Source organism: Mus caroli, chromosome 15 (genome assembly GCF_900094665.2).
Source record: "Mus caroli chromosome 15, CAROLI_EIJ_v1.1, whole genome shotgun sequence".
Taxonomy (NCBI): Eukaryota; Metazoa; Chordata; class Mammalia; order Rodentia; family Muridae; genus Mus; species Mus caroli.
Window position 1 is genome coordinate 30,621,497 of NC_034584.1, and position 19,871 is coordinate 30,641,367.

Sequence of the window (19,871 nt, forward strand, 5' to 3'; positions counted from 1 at the left end):
TTTATATTATATTTTAGCTGGTATCAGTACTTAATCTCTTTTTATCTCTATTATATCAATAAATACCGCAGATTTTTGTTTTCTGGGATTTTTTATAAATTCATCAATTGATGGACCACTCTGTGTCATTATTAATAGAACTACTATGAATAGTCGTGCATGTCTTTGTGTAAGCATGCTTTCATTTATTTTTGAAATGTAGCTGGGTCACTTGATGACTCTGTACATCAATTGTAGTTCATCTATCCATATGTCCATCCATCCTCCCTCCCTCCTTTCTTTCTTGTTTTACTTTTAACTTAGTTTCTTTTCATCACTAATAATATTTTAGCTGACATGTAGCTATTATACATGGAACTTACTAGTTTCATGAGAACATTTTCATATACACATGTAATGTACATCGAGTCTATCCCATCCTCAGAACCCTCTTTTCCTCCTCTTGTGCCTTCCCTCTCTCATTACAGAGCTTCACTCCTGTTTTTATGGACACATACATGTAGGAATTTCTGTGCTTATAGAAAATTTAGAAGCTAGAGTTGAGAATAGACATGCAACATTGTCAAACTTGGTTTGTCTAACACGATTATCTCTAGTTTTATACATTTTCTTGTAAACAATGTATGGTTGAAAAGATTCTGTTATATGCATATACCATAATTTTTTTCAAGTCATGCCTCTGTTAACTGACCCCTAGGCTGTTTAGCTGTTGTGAATAATGCCACAAAAAGAACTGATGTGCAGGCATCTCTGTGTAACTTAGACTGCTGGATAAATATCCAGGAATGTCCTAGGTGGGCCATGTGGGAGATGAGTTCTAGACTGAGATCCGCAGTGGCAGGAGTAGTTTATATCCTCATCATCATTTTCCGTCCTTTGACTTTTTGATGACTGCCATCCTTACTAGTATGAGATATATAAACTCAGTTTTATTTGTATTTCTCAGCTTATTAAATTTGCACTTCATCTTTTTGTAGCATGTAATTATTAAAGAATAATCCATGATATATCCGGCTATACAGCCTGCACAGCAGTATCACCACCCCCATGGGAGCCACAAGTCTAGCTAGGTCTTCCCAGGTTCCTGTGGTTAGCCTGCCACCTAATGGTTCTGCACTCCCATGCTATCCGTCCCCTGTGGCTAGCCTGACTAGACTGGCTACCTCTGGCTCTAAATCCCTAGCCCCATAAATGAAAACTCTAGATTTATGATTTAAATCCTCAACCCCCAAAACGCCCACACAAAGAACTCAATTGATAATTGATACAAGCTGCACACCTAGGTTGGACAAATGTGCCCTACATTATTCTGTTGCCATTCTATGATATCCAAGCTACCTGTGGCTATTTCCAGCCATGTGGATCTGGTTCATCTTCTTCCTCCATCTTCTCTCCATCCCCTTCTCCTTCCAGCTCTCTAAAACTTTCAGCCTTCTTTTTCCATTGCCCAATCACAGGCTCTAGCCTTAAATTTCACCTGACCTCACCTGCCTACAGACAGCAGTCTACATCTTTTGAGAATTATTTTATCATTTTATTGGTCCGTCTATTGATTACCCAATCAATAATTTAATTTTTAAGTATATACTCTACTTACTATTTCTCTATTGGATTGAAAGTAATAAAGACAGTCTGCAGTCTGTAGGCCACCTTTTCACATGTGTTCTTTGCTGCACTTGTAATAATAATAATAATAATAATAATAATAATAATGCTATTGGCATTATTTCTAAAGTGGCACAAATCTTTTATAGAAAGTCCTTGTCTATGCTTCTGTCTTGGAAGGTTTTTTGATATTTCCCTGATTTTTTTTTTCTCTTAACAATTTCATAGTCTCAAACCTTACACTAAGGCCTTTGATCCATCTTTTTCCCCCCCTTGTTAGGGACTCTTATGTATTCCCCTAGAGTTCTCTTCTTTTCCAAATCTCTCTGGGTCAGTACATTATAGCTTAAAAGATAATGTCCACTTAGAGTTCGATACATAACATATTTGTCTTTCTGGATCTGTGTTATCTCACTCAGGATAATATTTTCTCATTCTATACATTTGCCTGGAATGTTCACGATGTCATTTTTAACAGCTGAGTAATATCACATTATATAAATGCACCACTTTTTCTTTATTCATTCTTCAGCTGAGGGATAACAAGGTTGTTTCCAGTTTTTGACTGCTATAAATTAGAATGCTATGAACATAGTGAAGTAAGAGACATTGTGATTACGTCATTCTTGTGATTAGATAAAGTATCTTGGGTATATGCCTAAGAGCAGTATAGCTGGATCTTGAGGAAGATTGAATCCTATTTTTCGGAGGAATCACTATATTGAGTCCCATAGTGACTATACAAGTTTGCACTCCCACCAACAATGGAGGAGTGATCCCCTTGCTCCACATCCTCATCAGCATGAGCTTGTGTGTCTAATGTTAGCCGTTCTGACATTACATTACATCTGACATTCTGACAGATAAAAGATTCCTCTACAATAATGATAAAGCAATTAACTATTATGTAATCTAAGGCAACTTTCATGTGAATTTGTATGAGTGTTTTTAATAGCTGAGTAGTTCTCCATTGTGTAAATGTACCACATTTTCAGTATCCATTCCTCTGTTGGGGGACATCTGGGTTCTTTACAGCTTCAGGCTATTATAAATAAGGCTGCTATGAACATAGTGGAGCATGCGTCCTTATTACATGTTGGAGCATCTTCTGGCTATATGCACAGGAGTGGTATTGCTGGGTCCTCAAGTAGTACTATGTCCAATTTTCTGAGGAACCACCAAACTGATTTCAAGAGTGGTTGAACCAGCTTGCAATCCCACCAGCAATGGAGGAGTGTTCCTCTTTCTCCAGAGTCACCTGAGTTTTTGATCTTAGCCATTCTGACTAGTGTGAGGTGGAATCTCAGGGTTGTTTTGATTTGCATTTCCCTGATGACTAAGGATGTTGAACATTTTTTTAGGTGCTTCTCAGTCATTCGGTATTCCTCAGTTGAGAATTCTTTGTTTAGCTCTGTACCCCACTTTTTAATAGGGTTATTTGGTTCTCTGGAGTCTAACTTCTTAAATTCTTTGTATATCTTGGATATTAGCCCTCTATCAGATGTAGGATTGGTAAAGATCTTTTCCCAATCTGTTGGTTGCCTTTTTGTCCTATAGACAGTGTCCTTTGCCGTACAGAAGCTTTGCCGTACAGAGATCCCATTTGTATATATTCCTTCAAGTAGCAGGCTTATTTTGTTCATTTTGGAGAAAATGTTTATGAAATACCAATTAAGAATAACTGTAGTTTCCAGTCATTCCTTCAAATACAAATTAAATTTTCTATAGAAAGCTCAGGTGGTTCAGATGCACATCCACATTTCTTCAGGACAGCTGTCATTCTGTGATGTCCAGCAATGCTTGGTGTAGAGTTTGCATTTTATCACACACACTAACTGTTCAAATTATGTTGATTCAAGGGGTCAAGAGTTAATGAGTAATTTTTACTCTTTCATTATAGACATTCTTTTCTTTGCATGTGTGTCTGCATTTTAGGGCTGCACGTGAATGCACAGATGCATGTAGAGCCAATAAGGCTGACATCTAGTGTTTTTTTTTTTTCTATTACTTGCCACCACCCTTGTTGAGGAAGATCTCTGAATTGAACCCATAGTTCGTTAGTATACCTTCAGAGTACTGGGAATCCAGTAAAAAGGGATAGGTCCTTTAAAAGTAGATCAATTCTTCTTTCTGTGTTAGAACACAATATCGTTTTGTTTTTTAATATAACAAAATACGATATAAGTTAAAACAAAAATACATTACAGTTGGACAACAAACAAACAAAAGGAAAAGAGTCCAAGAGAAGGCACATGAATCAGACCCATTCATTCACACATGTAGAAATTCCCGAAAAACACTGAACTGAAAGCCTCAGCTCTAGAGTGGTTCTGAGGAAGGGGTGTCTGGGAGCTGCTAAAAGAAGGACTTTCAATCATGGGTCCAAGCTAGTAGCTTAAGTTCTGCTGAGATAGCTTTCCAGACCTGCTTCCTCACTTGCTCTTGCTAGTGCGGGCATTCTCTCTCTCTCTCTCTCTCTCTCTCTCTCTCTCTCTCTCTCTCGCTCACTCTCTGTGTCTGTGTGTGTGTGTGTGTCTGTGTGTGTCTGTGTATGCACTGTAAGGAAAAACAAAATATCCTCACAGGCTTAAGAGAGTTCTTACCCTGAGCCACACTGGGGCGCTGGGAAAACAGTGGAGAGGAGCTCCCGCCAGAGCTCCTGTGTTTCAGGCAGCTAGGCTTCCAGTATTAGATATTCCCAGCATCCTTCAGTTTCCCTGCTAACCTCACAAAGACTTGATAAGAAACCTGGAAACTCTACCTCCAAAAATTTGGCACCTTCCCTTAAAAGCATTCCTGAGTGGCTCCTCTACCTCACAATGGAAAGCTGATCATTTAGATGACAGCTGTGAAGGCTTCTAAGATCAGGCCTAGTCCTTCTATGCCTAGGGCTAACTTTCCCCTGTCTACCTTGGCCTGTTGGCTGTTGCTTGAGCATGCCTGATCGATTGCTGCCAGTAAAGCTTTGCAAAGCCTTTCTCTTCCAGATGTTCATACATTTTCTGAGAGAAGCTTTCCATGACTTGCCACAGCACTCCTGATCTCCTTCACCCTGCCATCGTCTTTTTCTTACATTCATAATCTACCAAACACATAGACTCTAATTACTAATTTCTCTTCACCTGCTCAGAAGAGAGGTTCCTTCTCTGCTCTTGTAATCCAAGTATTTTAAATGACCAGTTGCATTATAAGTACTTAGACCAGCTTACAAAATAAGTGCATAATGGATACAGTTAATGAATTATCTGTAGATGAAGAATTTACCTTTTTACTTATACCATGCTTATTCTGACAGTAAAGATCAATAGAAGCATATATGATAAAACTTAAGGCAGAAATAAAGAATTGGAAGTATCTAAAACTGCACAGTGCGTGCTTGGGTGTCCATGCACTTGAGATATAAACCATAGTTCACTGGTGTCACGGGTTGTGGAAATCCAGCCCTCTTCCTCACCATACATCAAACATGCTGGTGTTTTTGTTTGTATGTTTGTTTTTAGTGGAGAATTGTTTGTTTTTACCAGTGTTATGAGTACAGCTCATGTTTTCAAGAGTTGTCAATCTAAATGACAAATGAATTGTTTCCTAAAACTCTCATTTTATGGGTGTATGGATACAGCCATTGAAAAGGATCATTGTTGGCTAGGTCTGGTGGCCAGAACAAGTTTGATAGGACTTTTAAAAAAAAATACTCTAGCTAATGGTTGTTTTAGCTTAATACTGTACTTATGTTTTGATGTGGTAACAACATTTTTTTCCTCTAAAATCACCCATTCCTTAGAATGAAGACAGTATTAGATCTTTATGAGTCAGATAGCTTTTAGTACTAAGTTATTTTATTAAAGGTATCTTATTTAGACTGAGAGTGTAAGTTGCTAGAGTCTCTAAAAGTGCCCACGAGCAAGAAGATACCAAGAACAACCATAGTTGGAAGAGGAGCATGGTTGCTCTCTCATTTTCCTGGTAGGTGTAACCAGGCTTAAAAATCCATTATTGATATTTGTAAAATATGCGTCTAGGAATGTACAAATTAACAGGTACCCTGGGAGCTACATTACATGTCAAGATAAAATACCTGCCAGTGCCTGGAGTCACTGGCCGATTCCTTTCCTTGGCTATGGAGGCCTTCCCCGTTGAGACTGACTACCAAGAACAGCTGTATTGTTTCTCCGCAGTTAGTGTTTTGAGGCAAGGGTCTCCATATGTGTTCTAGGATGGCCACAGAATCACAGTTCTCCTGCTTCGGCCTCATATGCCAACATACCTAGAGTTTTCCCACATGTAATGGCTGTTTGTCCCAGTGAAACCTTGGACATACCAGGCTTTTCATTGCTTGCTTTGAGCCAAGTATGTTCTTGTTAACAAATGAGTTCTGTTAAAGTATTGTTGAGACTTCAATTTCTAAAATAACCTTTCTTAATTAAATCCCAAATCCAAGATACATGGAGAAATATATATTTGCACAAAATTACTCAAAGTTTTTGAATAACACACAATAATCAAGATAGCACAGCTCAGATTTCTCGACAAATAAACCCATGTGTGGAGGAGATCAACATGCATTTATTCTCTCATAGTTGAGTACTTAAGAGATAGCAAATCTGCAGTTCCTTGAGTCCTCATGAGAGAAGGACACCCCTAATAAATGGTCAATGCATTTGCTTGCAGTAAAGGCAGGAAAGTAAAGGCTCTTACACAGCTGCCTCCAATTATTTAGAGAAGACCTGCCTCGGGGAGAGCAGGAAATGGAAAGGGTATGAAGTGAGTTATTAACATCTGAGAGACTCGACAGCACTGAATGGGAGTGGGATAGAGGATTTCCTTGGAGGAGGTGAGACAGCTCAGAGAGTAGAAGCCTAAAGACCTGAGTAGGAGGAAAAAGCCTACTCCCTCCAGTTGTACACACACACACAAACATAATTTTAAAAGAGCTAGATCCTACTTTGGTCTTACCTTCATCTTCAAAAAGATAGCATTGTGAGTTCAGTAAGAAGCATGGCTGAAAAGTAAATAAACCTTACTTCAGGAGAACACATTAGCACATGCACACAAGTGACTTCCTCGAAGCAGTTATTCAACCTCACTCTCAATTTGCATCCAGAATAATTTCTAAAACACCAAAAGCACAAGCAAATTAAATGAACAAAAAGCCATCATTAGCACTAAGAAAGTGTAACACCAGTTGCAAAATAGGCAAATGTGTCTGCAAGCCTCATAGTTTGCAATAGATAGAATTTGGGCAAAGGATCCAAACAGACTTTTCTTCATTGAGCTTGTAAATGTGAAAGATTAAACACTTGGGGGAAGGCTCAATGCTCAGTGTAGTAATTAGCACTTGGGAAATGCAAACTAGCACCTCCATGAGCTGTCACTCTACACCTACTAGGTTGGCCACAGCTTTAAACACAGGGGAGTGGAGACACTGAGGCCACCAGGAAACAAATGAAAACTGACAGCCCCTTGAAAGATTAAACTCTTGCCATGGAACACAGCCATTCCATTTCTAAATCTGTAAGCAAAGAAAATGGAAACATGTCCGTTCAGAGACATATGTGGCTATTTAGAGAGTCATTATTCATGATAGAAAGCAACACATGTCTACAAGCTAATTAATGGTTAAACAAAATGTAACAAATCCATGTTGTAAAATATTTCTTACCATTAAAAAACAATGAATCATGTTACAGCAACAAAAGAATCAGCTTTTACCTAGAGCAGGAGAGATAGCAGGTGAGGTGAGCACTGATAGATACAGATGTTTAAAGGTGATAGAATGTCTACCATAACTCTGGCTGTTCTACAAAATACATTGATATGCTTTACATAGATTAACATATATGGCTGATCTCAGAGCAAATAGTTTTAAATTACATGAAAAGTGACAAGTGATGGCAAATATGCAAAGGAAAGAGAACTCCTATGCATTATTAGCATAAGTGTAAATAAGTACAGCTACTGTAAAAGATGAGTCAGATTTCTTCAGTGGTCTGAGGGAGAACCTTTGTGTGATCTAGTAGGTTTATTTCCAAAAAGAACCAAAATCAGAATGTTGCAAAGACAGCTGTAGTAGTAGGCTCGTGACATCATTCACTCTAGGTAAGATATTGAGTCAGTAGAGTACCAAGGAGTAAATGAACTGATACAGAAACTATGATATAGATAGAAACATAGATAGAAGATGGGTAGATACATACATACATACATACATACATACATACATACATACATACATAGGTAGATTTGATTCTTATGCCCAATTGAATACTATTCAGCCTCCAACAAAAGAAGCCTTGCCTTTTGTGACACATACATGAATCTAAATGACATTTACTATCTAAAATAAATCAGGCACAACAAGGCTGGTTTTCATGATTTCACTTATAAGTTACATCTAAAATGGGGAATTTGAAGAAGTAATGAGTAACAGGATGGTTCCCAGAAGTTGAATTTGGGGGAAAATGCAAGTTGTAGATTAAAAGGTAGAAAGTTTCAAATAGACTGGAGGTGGGTAGATTTTGAGATCTGTTCCATAGAAAAATGACTACATTCAACAATAATACACATTTCAAAATAACCCAGAGAGTAAATTTCAAATGTCTAACCACAAATGAGTTGTAGATGAGCAAGTACTGGATATGTTAATGAGTACAATTTCATTACACCATGTAGTGTGTGTATGTGTGTGTATATATCTACATGTATATATCAAAACATCTAGCTGTGATTTGTCAGTCAAAAATAATTGTCATGTTTGCCAGGAATAATGGTATACACCTTTAATCTCATACAATAGACAGAGCAGGTGAATCTGAGTTTGAGGCTGACCTGGTCCAATTTAGTAGATAGATGTACATTAACAACAAAAAAGTATAAAGGTTTTTGAATTGGTGTAAAAAGTATAAAAATAAGCTTTTAGGAAACAGACACTATAGGTTGTGGTTTTAAATGAATTGTAGAGTGGGTGTAGATATCCAAATCCTGACTTCAATATCTACTAGTTCTATCATTTTGAGCAAATTACATTCTAAGTCCTCAGTTTTTTTCATCTTAAAATGTGAGAAGTAATATACAATTTATAGAGTTGGTATATATAATGAAATAGAAAAGAGCCAGTAGTAAGTATTGCCTGTGTGTTGATATTATTGCTTCAGAAACTCTCAGGGAACCAATTAGGTTATCATTATTACCATCTTAATCACCTATCTATAGGTACCTATCATCTACATATTCATGCACAGAGCTTATATAAATATATGAGCATATTTCAAAACCTCAGAAGCCTGTGATCTAGTTAGAAGAGAATTGCAATAGAAGGTACCCTATGCTGCATGCCAGCTCAGTGCCAGAAACCCCATATCCTGCAGGATTATAGGAAAGAGTTAGTGCTTACTGCTGTGGACCAAGTGAGGATAGACTTCACAGAAGACAACTTTCCAGAGAAAGAGGAATCCAGGCTGGTTGAACAAGATAAACAGTAACATGGAAGCAGATAGGTGAGCATGAATACCCAGAATGGGGAATTTCAGTCAAAGAGTTGTTGAGTGGTAGCTTCATAAGGGAGATGCTCAGTGGATAAATGGGTTTGCTGCTTGATGCTTTTGAAGCTCCTGAACTCATGTGGTAAAAGGAAAGAAGTGATCTCTACAAGCTATCTTCTGACCTCTACATGTACACACACACACACACATATACACACATACATGCACACAGGCATACATACATACATACACATATATGCATACCCACATGTGTGTGCATGTGTGTATGTGAAAGAGACAGAGACAAGAGATTTCAAAAGAGGAAGTCTCAGAGAGTCGATGGTTTATCCCATAGGCAATGGTCTGCCATAACCATAGTCTCTCATCTGCTGTCCTTTACATGGAATTACCACTTTTTCTTGAGTATTGTCTTGTGATTAGTTTGCTTAGAAAGTTTTTGTAGTTCTTGCAGAACAGCATTTCCCAAACAGTAGTGCTCATGAAAATTGCTGGGTATTTATCACTGGACTTCAGCTTTAGCTCAGATGTTTGACTTGAAGCCCTAGAATATATAAATGCCCTGGAACTTGATGTATGTCATACTCAAGAGGCCCTGTTTTAAGCCTGAGGGGCATCAAAGAGAGTATTGACATTTTTAAAGCTGTCACCTAGGGTCTTTCTGGGTGCTGCCTTTCCAACCTTGTCTTCCATTATTCTCACATTACCTTTACAACTATGCAGAAAACTGCCTTCTTAAAGTGACTGAAAATTGTAACTCTCGAAGTATACTACATTGTAAAATTTCCTGGTGATCTAAATCAAGCTGAGTTGAGCTATTTTTACAACTTTCTACCTGTTTCACATACAATACCAAGTATGTGGAAGATTATTGTGCTAATTTTCATGGAAAGGCAAAGGAGAAGTAGGACCATTTTCTAATGATATAGAATTGGCAAGAATGTTCTAGAAAGGTTCTTTCTTCTTGGTTACTTTTCATTTCAGGATTTTTACAGTATTATTTTTCAGAGTATTAATATGAATAACAGAAGAACATGTTGCATTAGTTCAGTTTGCATTTAATCTGTTTTAGGAAGTTAGAAGGTAGTCAGGGAAGTTTGCAAATGAGCCTTAGTTTTGCAATTATTTGGTGGATTTCCTTATGTCAACAAGATAACAAAATCCTGAGAGTTGAGCTACTTTAAAGAAACTGGAGTTAGAAACAAAAGTCAATTTGCTATTTTGTTAGGTAACTATATTCTGTTGGGCAGTGATAACCTGCTACTAGGTAAGACTAACTGTGAATATGCTCAACTTAGTCTGCATATTAGAAATTAGTTTTAAAGCATGCTGATTTTTTGCTTCATTTCCATGAATTCCATAATTTCTTTAAATAATTATGTGATTCATCTGATAATCAAATAAGAATTTAGATATACTTCATCAGTAGACATTTATTCAAGTTCAGCTACAGTTTTGTTAAGTTCATAGTTGTAAGGCAGTAGCCCATTAGAATATTTAATAACCAGTCCTGTACATTGCTCCAGAAACTAAACACATATTTTTGTTTGGCTCCTACAGAGAGTGCATAGGCTCAGTAAACTTTCATCTGCTCCAGGGTTCGGGCTGATTCCATCTTAAAGTAAATTTATGAGAGTGGCTGATGTGATACAGTTGTTTCTAGTAAAATGAGACTAGCTCTAAAGAGCCAATCCAAGTCAGTCTCTACGTAAGTCTATGAGAAACAGACTCCAGCTCAGACACCACTGTAAAGCCTGATCTAATGAGCACTTGCAGCTGACTTCATCCTATTGCAGAGCTTTAAACAGCCATGGGACAAAATGGTTTCCACATTGACATCAGTGGAAAGAGCTTTAGATTTTATCAGCAGAAAGAATATATACCTTGTACACACAGTAGCCACTTTTAAAGAATTAACATCATGATCCTTTCTAAACCAGGTTGTTCCTGATGCAAACCTGGATTAAAAGTGCCCAGAATGTGTTGTTTTGTTTTCTTAAAACCTGAGTTCATTTGAAAATGAAATCTTGTCAAACTTAAAACTCTGAACATAATATAAAGAATGACCAACCTACTGTGATTCATTTTGCATGTAAGAAACATATAAATAGACCTGGAGAGACAATGAGAACTGGCCCTGCAATGAAAAGTTTTCCTTACTACTAATTTATTTTCTTGAGCTTAGGAATTGCTGAAAGTAAGTTTAGGCTATACAAGCTTAGGAGTAAGGGAAACTAGCATAAAAGGTAGATGTTGAGTAACCTGTGCCCCTGTGAGTGGGTCATTAAACCCCACTCCCCTTTTTTTCTTTCTGGTCTACCATTTTGAAATACAAATAATGATCTAAGTATTATAGTCCATTAACACTAGGCCCAGCCCTTTTCCTAATTTACAACTTAGATTAGACCACATATCACAATAAAATTCAACCTTGGGGCTGGAGAGATGGCTTAGTGATTAAGAGCACTGACTGTTCTTCTGAAGGTCATGAGCTCAAATCCCAGCAACCACATGGTGTCTCACAACCATCCATAATGACTTCTGAGGTCCTCTTCTGGAATGTCTGAAGACAGCTATGGTGTATTTACATATAATAAATAAATCTTTAAAAAAAAAACTCAACCTTGACTGAGCTACCTCTATATTTCAGTTAGTGCAACAATGTCTTGAACTGTGAGGATGTGAATAGACACTTAGCAGGCAGGCGTGATAAGTAAATCTACAGAGACCTGGGATGGTCACCTCTTACCAGGAAAAGCTGAGGCTCTAGTGCACTGCGGTATCTGTTGAGCATGATGAGTATCCTTTGTGCTTCCTTTTTGAATTCTTGCCTCGTTGTTGACAAAACTTCTCATTGATGGAACAGTTACATTGTGTGGGATGTTGTATAACATCTGCTTTGGGGAAATTAAAGCATTAAAATTTTGTTTTACTGTACTCTATGATATTCAACTTTATACCTTGCTTCTTCATTAAATTTCAGTTTTGTTGTACTTGAAGTCTCCTTTAGCCCTTAGGCTGGCCTAGAAGTTGCTAAAAAGACCAAGGATGGCCTGGAACTCTGAATCCTCTTGCCTTTACATTCCAAGTGCTGTGATTACAGGATACACCACCACCACAAGCTTAAGTTTACTTTAAATAAAAAATACCATTGACTGGGCTCACTGAAGGAAGCTCTTTACACCAAAGTCCATATTACCTACCATATCACTGAGTTGAAATAGCAATTCCTCATAATATTTTTCTGACCTATAATACTGAGAAATTAGAAGTATAAAAATAAACTCTTGTTTCTTGATAAAATAAATACAATTTGCTATTTCTGTAAAATTTCCAATGTGGACGATCTTTGTATTAAAAGTCCAGTAACTACCTCTCCCAGCCCCAGCATGCCATACTACTCCATAAATATTTAGATAGGGAAGCAAATGATTTTTTTCAACTTTATGAATACTCTCATATGTAATTTCAGTATGCTTTAACCACTCCTCCTCCTTTTAACTGTATTTGATTGGTAAGGCAGACATGATATTTACTTGTGCTGCTAAGTTTTAGTCAGGGCAATAAAATTAGGATACATGTCACAGTAATACACAGATGTGATTGAAACTTTGATTCTGTGGTTTTACACTTCACTTTTTCATAATTTATAAGATGTGGAAAATGAACTCATAATTGGAAAAAGCTATTTTGATCCAAGTCAAAGTCTGATTGTTGACGGCTGAAGGAAGTGTCAGTGCTGTGTCACACACCCTCTGTTACCAAAGGCGGGATCATAGGCATGTGCACCTGCACCTGCCTACGTCTATAGACATGCTGCTGCTTGCTGTAGTGGCCATTAAACACAGAGCTCTGTACTGCAGTTGACATGGAAGCTACTTTCCCCTCATTGTCATCAGAGCAAAAATAGAGTTCTTGCCAATTCCCAAGAGTTTACTTTCTACACAGTTCCTCTTGTAAGATATTTGAACATATATTTATAGCACTTGTATTATTCAAGCTGGTGTGTGTGTGTGTGTGTGTGTGTGTGTGTGTGTGTATGCGCATGCATGCCTGTATGTTGGGTTGGGTTGGATTTGGGTTTTTTTTTCTGTGAAACAAGGTCTCATCTTCCCTCCTGGCCTCAAATTGATAATGTTCTTACCCCCCACCTCCTAGATGTCAGGAAGGCATTAATGTACCACACACTGGCTAGGGCTGATTTTAAAATGTGATTATAAAAATGTTCATATAACCTAATAAGAAGCTTCAACCCAGCTTATTTTTTTCTATTCCAAAGTGCCATGAGAAAACATCTAATTAAAATAGGGAGAAACAACTATACTTCATTGTTTAATGTTGTCTCTTTACCTAGTGTGGTTTTAGTCACTTCTGAGGCACTGAGGCTCAGCAGACTGCAGGTTGAACTAGTGAATATGTGATATTAAGAAGTTGCTCCAGTCCTCTCACTTAGACTTCAGCTCTAAGCACATCTCTATGGTGTTAGCTGTCTGTGTAATGCATTGCTGTGAACCTATAGGGAAATGCACTGAAATCATTTAAGAAGTAAACTATCTGAGGACATGCTTTTGTAGCTATTGAAAATCTTATATTGAAACCCACTGATGGTGAAACTGTAGATGTCCTATGATTTAAGTACCATCTGGTTGTGCTCATGGCTTTAAAGCTGTTATCTCCACATAAAATTTCAGAGTCCTATATTTTTTTCTACCAAACTATCCATTTTTAAGCCACAAATATTTTCCCATCTCTTCCAGATTTTATCTAAAAGTATATTTTAACAGTATTTTAAAAGTTCTTAAACAATAACAATTTATCTTGATGGATGGCATGCTGTGTTTTTTTTCATTTTATTTTAATTAGCCATTGGGGAACCAAATTCCCTTTTGTCTTAGTATTTGGAATATTGTTTAATTATTGTTATCATGCCAGATATCTTAAAGGTTATTTTACCAATACAGTTTCATTTAACATAACCCATATGGAATCAATAGTCTAGTTTCCTAAAGTGAATGCTTGGAAACTCTTACATTCATATGTTAAGAGTACACATCCTTTCCTCATTAGTTGGAAAGTACAGGGATTTTGGCACAGGTTCTGTGTGGAAGCATTGTGCAGCTTTTATATGGATTTTGTTTTTAGCCTTTGATGACACTGTTTAGAATAGGAAGTATCTAATAAGTAAAGCATTTTGTCTCAAGTGCTGCCAGTGTGTTTAGTATATGCCTGGAGGTCCGAAACATTATCTTCTTCACTACAGTAATGTGCATTTCATTCTCTGAAAGCAGAAGGTCGAACTTTTAAAAGGGACGCAAAGTACATTTTCAAACAGAATAATTCAAAACATATGGAATAGGGGACCAGAGTTATGTACAGTTGGTTTTTATGGTTTAATCCTGATCATGTTAATGCACACCAGTAGCTAATTAAAGAAAACTTTTATTGTCCATTTTAAATAAGTTAGGTAAGGAGTGGAGGAGCCCATGTAGCTCTGCTGCCCAGAGATGTATACTGCACTCCCCCACAGCACACAAGAACAACAAAAGGTTAGGCTCAAACTTAGTACATTGTGAACTTTTTGTTTCTTTTCAGATGAGTGGTAAATCTGGTGATGCCCAAGTTTAGGGTCTAATACATACAAAGAATCATAAAATAGTCCTAACAGTGGGTCAGATCTTCCTCAGCACGATGGATAAATCCACAGTGAGATGGAGACAAACTGTTGGATTTTCAAACGTGTCTCACTATCTACCTTAGTGTGGTGCTAAAATGATTTGCATGCTTACAAAATAGAAAATCGGACTTTTAACTAGAGTTCCCATTTAAGGATTAAGATTTCCATTAGAGGATTATGAAACCTCTAATACTGAGAAATTTTTGGCTCCGGCCCCCAGTGAGAGCCACTCTTTTATCTATGGATCACTGATTGAAATTCCATTCTGGTCAGTAATGAGCAGAATTAGCTACCTTGTGAGTTCTGTTCAGTAACCCATGTGTCCTGAGCAAATAGCTGCCACCTTGCCTCAGCATTTACTTATATTTCAAGACTTGAGTGATATGTGTTGGAGCCTGATGTGTGATTCTCCATGCAGACTGGACATTCACTTTCCTTACCACTCTTCTCTAGGGGATGGGTGCTGTGTGCTCTCGGGTTAGCACCTATAAGGACACTTAATATGCTTGTTCTAGGGGAGATAAGATTTTAAGCATAAATGTGTTATGGAACACAAACCAACAGATTTACTTAAACTATGGAAAATATGAGTTTATAATGCCCCCAAATACAGTCAACAAACATGGATTTCTTAAGGACTTAATTATACTACTAGTTGACAATGTATTTGGAGGTATGTTTGAAATTTTGACAGAATGACACAGAGCCTTAAAACTTAAGTTGTTACCTTGAGAGCAAGTGACCATTTTAACTTACTTCCTAAAGTAAGTCTGTTTGTTCATGCATTTCAAGAATACTAGCAAGGTGTTTTCTTTTACTCATAAACTGTCAGCTTTCTCCTCATGAACCTTTTGAAAAACCTCTTTCTGCCTCAGTTAGTAACAATTCTCTCTCCTCAAAAGATGACAACATTAGGAAAGACAGTGGATATAGTATGCTAACTCTGTAATAAGCAATAAGCACAACCATTCACAACACTGAGGCAGAATATAGTATGAGAAATTAAACCGTGTGGAAGGAGAAATCTGAGCAGTACCCAGAAGAATTGTAGACATTTCTATAAAGAGAAAGTTGTTTTAACTTACCATGGTGTACTAGCTGGATTTGTGCTTCAACTTGACACAAGCTGGAGTTATCACAGAGAAGGGAAATGCCTCCATGAGATCCAGCTGTAAGGCATTTTCTCAATTAGTGATCAAGGGGCGAGGGGCCCTTGTGGGTGGTGCCATCCCTGGGCTGGTAGTCTTGGTTCTATAAGAGAGCAGGCTGAGGAAGCCAGGGGAAGCAAGCCAGTAAAGAACATGCCTTCATGGCCTCTGCATCAGCTCCTGCTTCCTGACCTGCTTGAGTTCCAGTCCTGACTTCCTTGGGTGATGAACAGCAATATGAGAAGTGTAAGCTGAACAAACCCTTTCCTCCCCAACTGTTTTCTTGGTCATGATGTTTGTGCAGGAATAGAAACCCTTACTGAGACACATGGATAAAGCATTTTATTCTTTATCACCTCATTCAATAATGTATTAGCCATGCATATGAATACTCCATTTTAAGGAGGTCCATCCAGAGACTAAATATTACTTACAGTATGCTCAGCTCACAATGTAGAGGATGCACAACCCCAAAGGCTTCATGAATGAGTCTGTGAAAGAAATTACAAAGCGCAGTATTGGAAAGTCTTCGAAAACATGTATTTGCATCCTGACAATCATTAATTCAGTCTGCTATGCGATTTGTTAATTTTTATTACTAGTATAGGAAGAAAATTATCACTGCACATTTAAGGATCATCTTTGGTGTGTGAGGACATATCCCTACCTATACAATGATAGAGATCATTCCGTCTAGGAGTTCTTCACCTGGTAAAAGCTACAGACCTTTAGCACCTGCCTAGTTTGAAGAATTTTCTCTGTGCCAGGCATTGCTACTTTCTAAGGTAGACTGCATTTTCAGATCCTCATACCAACACTGTGAGGAATAATTAACTCCATTTTATGAATATCCTTAACAAAGGTATACAGTTATCCAAAGTATAGAACTTGGTCCCAGGTTTGTCTGACCCCAGACCTATATATAGCTATGTATCACTATAACTTATGTGTAGGAGTCCTTTGAGAAGTATGTGTACTATTCATTAAAAACTCTTCTCATAGGAGTATGAATGTATATCAGGCAAATGGTATAGCCTGCTTGTATTAGTCAGGGTTCTCTAGAGTCACAGAACTTACGGATAGTCTCTATATAGTAAAAGAATGTATTGGTGACTTACAGGCGGCAGCCCAATTCCCAACAATGGTTCAGTCACAGCTGTGAATGGAAGTCCAAGGATCTAGCAGTTACTCAGTCTCACACAGCAAGCAGGCGAAGGAGTAAAAGCAAGACTCCCTTCTTCCAATGTCCTTATATTCTCTCCAGCAGAAGGTGTAGCCCAGATTAAAGGTGTGTTCCTTAAACTGGGAGATTTAATCTTCTGGAATCCATAGCCACTATGGCTCAAGATCTCCATACCAAGATCCAGATCAGAAACTTCTATCTCCAAGCCTCCTGATAAGGGTCACTGGTGAGCCTTCCAATTCTGGATTGTACTTCATTCCAAATATAGTCAAGTTGACAACCAGGGATAGCCACTACACTGCTGAACATGTGTGTGTGTGTGTGTGTGTGTGTGTGTGTGTGTGTGTGTGTGGTATCATATTGTTTGGGGGCCATGATTAACCAAATATCAAAAAAAAAAAGAAAATACAATCAAGAAAGGTAGTGAATACAACATGTAAAAGGCTGTGGGAGCAAAAGTGTATTGTTTACCATAACCCCGTGGTAAGCATCAGAACACACTAAAATAAGGATACAGCGCAAAAGTAAGGGTTCTCTCCCTTGAAAGCCTCCATGCACCCACAGAATCATCTGCCAGACAAGCCCTCGGAGTCACTGTTGTTCGGCAGCCTGGCCAAAAAGGAACCGGTGACTTAGAGCTAGACCTGTTTCTCCATTTGATTGTGTCCCAACCTTCCTTCTGAGTTGTCACCACAGAAAGCAGTGAAAATAGTGGCAGTGTTACGTAATCAAATATCATGTACTGTGTGGCATAGTAGTGTGTACTGTAGTGTACTTTTATATGATGGCAGTACAGTAGGCTTCTTTAAGCTCATGTCATAGAAGTGTGAGAAATTCATTGTTAGGTGGCATTAGCATAACCAGGACATCTCAATGGAACAGAACATTTTCAGTCCCATAATTTAGTGGAAACTGAGGCATATGCAGTCTACTGTATAACCATATTGTTCTAAAAAATCTGATATTAACACCACGGTTTAGTGTGATTGAATTTTATATTTTAAAATGATATAATTTATGCTGTAGTAGAATTGTGTGAAGTACTAAGATTATCAAGAAGAGAACGTTTTGATGAATGACTCTTAGCCAGCCGTCGCCAGCTCAGTGAATTGCTGTGGTCAGATAAGAGCATCCTTTGGACAGACTGACTTCAGGACAAGAGCACAGTTTGGATAGTGTAACTTCAGAAAACATTGTGCCCTCTAAGAGTAGGGTTACACTGTGTTGTTTCAAATAGGTAATGCCTTTTGTGTTTCTCAGCACTGTAGAATCAAGATAAATACTGTTGGGAAACCTTCATAAGCACTTCCTCGTTATCTTTGATTAAGTTATTTAATATTTCACAATGTGTCTTTGGGAGTCAGTTACAACAGTTTGTAGCATTTGACAAAATATTTCTAACCAGTCAAATTAGAATATAGTAACTGATATCTCTCCATTCTAAGTTGTCTTAGATCCTAGTGCAGTCTTTTGGAAAGGTGTTTGGAAACACTCAATAACTTAACAGATTTTTGTACTATTTACCTTGTAATTTAACTTTTTAGAATTTGTCCTAGAATTTTCTATCAATCCTCGTAGATGTGTCTTAGCAAGAATAAAAGCCCAATTTCTAATTATGTGGGAATCCTTGAAAAATTTAGTCATCACATTAAATGAAATGCTATGAAGCCTTTTAAAATAGTACAGGAGAGGAGACACAGACAAGGACTGACTGTGACTGTGTGTGTTTGAGGCCAGCTTGGCTGCATAGAGTTTACAGCAAATGTGTACTACATAACAAGACCCTGCCAAAGAAAGAAATCAACTTACAGGGATAACACCTTGTCTAGAAATGGGTTTCATGTTTGTCTCTTTAATATGATTATAACCACAAAGGGATCTGAGTAGAGGGAAGAAAAACTGAAAGTGGATCTATTAAATAATCCTGCTAAGGATACTTGTTAATACAGTGGGAGTAGGGAAGTTTTGTTTTTCTCATGTAGCGTTGCTGGTTCCCATGTTTATATGGATTAGTCTGTATCACTTCAAAGAAAAGCAAATGGATGTCCAGTGCCAGCTAGATAGGAAGGAGATCCCAGGAGAAGCAGAAGGTCTCAGTGGGACTTTGCCCATCTGCTGCCACTAAAGTCCTTTCTTCTCCACAGGGAGTCGTTAGTGGACCATCTCCCCTCAGAGTCTTTCCTAACAGGAGTGGTGATTGGATGACTCACCTTTACCCTTCTAAACCCTGCTGTAGAAAAGAAAAATTTAAATCTTTTTAAAATTTCATCCACTTATTTAATTTGACAATCTTTACCCTCAAAATCTGAACTTCTTGTATTTTACCTCTTTCTAAAAACTATATAGAGTTATATAAACTAGTTTTATAATACAGATGAAAAACAAAGTATAACCTGCACCCATGTGGAATCAGTGCTTACCAGTGGTGACCCTGGTTGGTAGCTGGAGTCATGTATTGCACAACTTGGGAAATTATTGTAAGACTACTAAAGTAATTATTTGGGGAAACATTTTCATGACTGATTTTTTTATTAATATAAAGTGAGAAATATTGATACTCTGAAGTACATTTTAATGAAGGAAATGCACATTTGATAATTTGTTCTCAAGAATTTTTTGGCATGGCATCAGGCATGTAGTCTCAGTTGTTGGGAGACTGAACCATAAGGATTGCTGTGAATTTCAGACCAATCTGGAAAACATAAGTTTCAGGCTACCCAGGCTAAGGAACAAGAAATGTTCTTTAAAAAAAAAAAAAAAAAGAA

At 37.6% G+C, this 19,871-nt stretch overlaps 1 protein-coding gene across 2 annotated transcripts in view; it reads left to right on the forward strand.

Moving 5' to 3' along the window:
* The window catches only part of Vps13b (vacuolar protein sorting 13 homolog B), a 543,216-nt gene that overhangs the window by 311,557 nt on the left and 211,788 nt on the right, over positions 1 to 19,871 (forward strand). The gene's annotated exons all lie outside the window — the stretch shown is intronic.